Raw genomic sequence first — 5,000 nt, 5'->3', positions numbered from 1 at the left:
AAAATTATCTTAGCGATTTTCCACAGACGGAAACAATCTATGCACCAAAGCCCCTTCGCTTTACTGCTCTCTTGAGGACCGATCGTAATAGAGAGAAGCAGTAATAAAGAAAGTTCGTTTTATTGCCACTTCAAGGTATTGCATTTTTCTTTTGGAAGATTTCCTATGATAAGACTAGTTAATACTAATTCTCATAGCACACCATCCAGTTATTCGTTTATATTCTGGAATGTTTCTGCTGTTAACATATTTTAGCCAAAAAATCTGATTTTAATCAATCCTGGTCCAAAACGTCTAGTAAATGTGGTAGAATGGAACTTGTGATCCTGAGTTGACCTCCTTCCAAATAGTTGAAAACTTGTGACGAAATGGCACCTTTATCTTTCAATTACATTGAGTCCACCGAATAATTTTCCGCATAATTTTTAATGAACTGTTAAGATGTTTTCTTTAAATTTTGTCACAATTTACCTAACTGATACCTTCTCTAGTGGCTTATAGACAGTTGCAACAAAGTAAAAAAGACGTTTCAATTATCTTTTATTCTTTCGACTTCTTAAAAGTAGGAATGTCATCATATAATAATACAAATAATTGCCGAAATATGTCTTCCATGGGAAACCATCTTGAATGTTGTCGTATATCTAAATTAATCCTTATCACGCTTCACAGAGGAGTTATTTTTAAATCTGCAATTAATTTCAACCCACATACCCAACACTTTCAAGATCGCCTTCTCCATCATTCTTAAAACCTTTTCACCAACCTACGGTACTCTATTCTTGCAAGATGACTAAATCATTTTGAAGCACCCTCGTGCTATGGTTTCAACAGGAGAGCCCAGCACTATTTTCTATACATTCTATTACTTTCCTAACTTTCATGACAATGGTAGGTTTGTGAATTAACCCCATTTCAACTGCAACAAAAGCTTGTATATCCCAGGGGGTTAAATCTGCACTGGTGATGCACTGATCCTTCAGGCAAAAGTTTCCTCTTAGGTATTATTAAGTAGAAATATTTACTTGATTCTTTTGCCGGAATCCGGCCATTCTAAGTTCTTATATATTAGTCGTACAGAAAAAACAAAACGTCACTGAGATACATACAATGAGTAGAATGTTTTTCCGTCTTAATATAAAAAAAAATTCGGATAGATAGCCGGATGAAACTCCGGATATCCATCCATCTAACTTCGGTGATAGTCACAGAGAAAAAATATCAGCATCATTGGGATGCTTATAATGAGTAGGATATGTTTTGTCTCTATCATGGCATCACAAAAATCCCAATATCCGATATAAAGGTAGTGAAGTTGCACGACTGCAAAGCTGGCCGGGTTAGTCCCCGCCAGGCGTTAAGCGGAGATGTCCGATAGTATGTATATATATCTAATAAAAGGAGCCCATAAAAACACCAAAATATAGAGAGAAAAGTACTATATTTCAAAGACTGCTGTCTCCCTCTTCAGGTAGATGAATGAGAAAAGTTTACAGAAAAGGTGGTATTTATACCAAGAGGCCCATCCACAGGCAAGCAAATTTAGGTCACCCCCGCTAATCTTCTGTTAATCTTCTTAGGCGTTGGTTGAATGAAAATCTTGTCGATCGGATCTGAATCCCATGCTCCTTTTGAGATGTTCATTACCTGCCTCTCTTTTATTTGACTGTTGTACCGGCAGTTGCTGCTCTAAATAATACATGACAAATTCCAGTTTATTCTATGGTTATGTTCATTTATATGGTTGAAAATAGCTGAGTTCTGTTGTCCATACCTAACTGACCGTTTGTGTTGTATTAATCTCTGGGGAAGTGATTTACCTGTATATCCGATGTAAGATTGGTCACAGTCCTGGCATGGGATTTAGTAAACCCCTGTGTCCTTGGGGATGTCTTTTGTTGGACATTAATCAGGAATTTGGCTAAGGTGTTTGGTAAGTAAATGCAAAAGGGTTAGATTTTCCGAGGGTCTGAGTCACCATCTTGACCATGTCCAGGTGTGGAGTTTTTATTTTATTGTTGGGTGTATCTCTGGTCTTTTCTTTAGGGTGTCGGTAGAAAATTGCGTTTGCTTTGTGAATAGCTTTCTCAATTATATGGTCAGGATACTTTAAAGACGAAAGTTGCTTACGAATTAGTTCAAATTCTTTTTCCAGGAAATCTGGAAAACAAATTCGTAAGGCGCTTAAGAACAGGTTGCTGACTACACCTATCTTGATAGCAATGTCGTGATAGCTAAAGTAATGAATGTATGAAAGTGAGAACGTTAGTTTTCTGTATATGGTAAACTTGTATTCTGTCGTGTCTCTGATTATTAAAACATCAAGAAAAGGAATTTTGTTGTCTGTTTCCCATTCAACTTTAAATTTGATGCTGGGCACTAAAGCATTTAATTTTGAAAGGAATTCATTAAAATTGCCCCTCCTATTATCCCAAAATGTTAAAATATCTTCTACATATCTCATCCACAGCATGTTTTTGGGTTTTATTGCATTTATTACTGTAGTTTAAAAGTATTCCATATACAGATTGGCTAAAACAGGAATTAAAGGACTACCCATACTACACCCGAATTTTTGCTTGTAGAATGATTCCCTGAATGAAAATACATTATTAGATGCACATAATTCAATTAACTTTATTATTTTGTCAAGTGCCAATGGGAAATGATCTGAATAGGGGGATAATTTTTCCCTCAAAAGCTGGAGAACGTCCTGTACTCGTACTTTTGTGAATAGGGAATCCACCTCAAGGCTTAAAAGTTTTATGTTGTGAAGTGGTATACGTACTTTTATGAATTTGTGACAAAAATCTTCCGAATGTTTAATGTGACTGGGAGAAAAAGTGCCTAAAAAAGGGGAAAGGAGGCCAGCTATATTTCGGACTATATTTCGGTGGAAGTACAAAAATCAATTTTATTCTAGGAACAACAAGCAAATCTCTATCTATCAAGGAAAATTGGATTAACTAAATCTATGTCAAAGACAAATACACCTTTTAAAGACAACGGATTGTTTTCCAGCAACACGTTGGGGCCTAAACCAATCCCATCTATAAAACCAAAACTCATATGAAAAATGAAACCGGAATTCGAATATTGTCATGTACATTCTAGAAATAAAATGTCAATGAGTAATATTGTCTATTTGCATCTTCCAGTCATCAAGCAGCTTCATGGGAACTAATCAAACTTCCTGTCAAAAAGTAGACATGCTGGAACACACACCCCCCCCCCCCCCCCCCCCACTCCCCGAATGTAACATGCGAGACATCAAATAAAAAGAAAAATGCATAATTAAATAAAATACTCAAAAAGTTCACTGCATTGGTGCATCTCATGGAGACTTCTAAATATAGTAACAGACGATGTAAAAAAAAAAAAAAAAAAAGATTAGTAGGATGTCTTGCTTTTCTATGACCATTCAATCTCTCGCGGTTTCACCACACAACTCCAAAGGAGCAAATTCTGAATCAGTAGTGAACTATCATTCAATTGAAACCCCTCAACTAGGGTGTAATGCTATAGACAAACGCAAAAACCCTCCGATAAGACACTTCCCTTTAGTGTGACGTCACTGACACGTGACGGCAGTGGTGGATCAAGAAAGTTTTTATAGAAGGGCACTTAGGAGTTTAGTAAATGTAATATATATATAATATATATACATATTATATATATATATAATATATATAATATATATATATATATATATATACATATATATTAATATATATATATATATATATATATATATATATATATATATATGTGTGTGTGTGTGTGTGTGTGTGTGTGTGATGCACACACGTACACACACACTCATACACACACACACACAGGAGACATCATGTGCTCACTTATTTTTACAAGTAGGTTTTACAATTTATTCACATTGTTCTAATGATTTTGCTTAGCTTTCTTTTGAACTATTCAACACTGCTGCTGTTTAAAACTTCCATGTGTCACATATCTTGTTTGTGAAGAAGTTCCGGCATTGCGATGTGTTGTATCTCTTCAGGTCTAGTTTCCATTCATTATTTCTTGTCTGGTTTTCGTTTAATGTGAAGAGGTTACTGTCTACTTTTGTTTTGCCTTTCAGTATTTTGAATGTTTTTATTAGTTGTCCTAGAAATCGTCGTGTCTCTAGGTCATACACATTCAGGCTCTCTAGTCGTCTTTGGTAACCCATTTGTCTGGTGGATTAAATTAACTTTGTGGATCTTGTTTGCACCCTTCTAGTCTATTTATGTCCTTTCTTAGTGTTGGTGACCAAAACTGAACTATATATGGCTAGTGCATGTTAGCTGCATGATTCACGATAGGATATTTAGGCAGTAAAGTGAAACCCAAAGTGATTTTAAAGGATATAGTGCGATATCTTTCTTCTCGCATGTTCTGGCCAAGTCGCCGTCCACCTTCTTACATAAACCCACAGTAATTTGGGCAGTGAATTAAGCATGACAGCAATTTTGCTAGCTGGTCACTCTCTCTCTCTTTCTCTCTCTCTTCAGAAGAGTAGGAATCGCGTTAGAATTAAATAAACTTTCCCATGTTACAAAAACGCATAGTTATAACTTAGTATATTTATATCTTTCCTTACATTCGGGGCACGTGAGCCCAGCAATCTTGCACATAAAAGGCTCATTTCCTTTTTCCTAGCAGCAACCGCAAATGAAGCGGAAGTAAAAAGTCATTTCCTTTTTAGGATTAATCAAAAAAACTGTAAAGCCGAGAGAAAATCTCGTTCATAACAACACAAGCGATTAGCCGAATTCTTCACTCACGTCTTTCAAGCTCCCGTAAGAAAGGAAGAAAATATTTCCACAATTTTGTCCATTTCACTAAACCCCGCACAACAATTCGCCCAGAAACCATGCAGGTGTCCCCCACGTGCCAGCTCCACCGACCTAAATTTAGCCCAGACGACCTTGAGCTGTCACAACAGTGGCTGTCATAATAAAAACAAATCTCACATGATTTTGACGAGTAAAGTAACTTGG

At 36.2% G+C, this 5,000-nt stretch overlaps 2 protein-coding genes across 2 annotated transcripts in view; one reads left to right on the top strand and one right to left on the bottom strand.

The window, feature by feature from the left end:
- The window catches only part of LOC135198823 (low-density lipoprotein receptor-like), a gene marked incomplete in the record, with an annotated part of 1,079,059 nt that overhangs the window by 115,098 nt on the left and 958,961 nt on the right, over positions 1–5,000 (bottom strand).
- The window catches only part of LOC135198330 (uncharacterized), a 9,626-nt gene that overhangs the window by 3,753 nt on the left and 873 nt on the right, over positions 1–5,000 (top strand). The window lies entirely within an intron of this gene.

The sequence above is a fragment of the Macrobrachium nipponense genome, chromosome 22 (genome assembly GCF_015104395.2).
Source record: "Macrobrachium nipponense isolate FS-2020 chromosome 22, ASM1510439v2, whole genome shotgun sequence".
Taxonomy (NCBI): domain Eukaryota; kingdom Metazoa; phylum Arthropoda; class Malacostraca; order Decapoda; family Palaemonidae; genus Macrobrachium; species Macrobrachium nipponense.
This window is presented reverse-complemented; position numbering and strand designations above follow the sequence as displayed.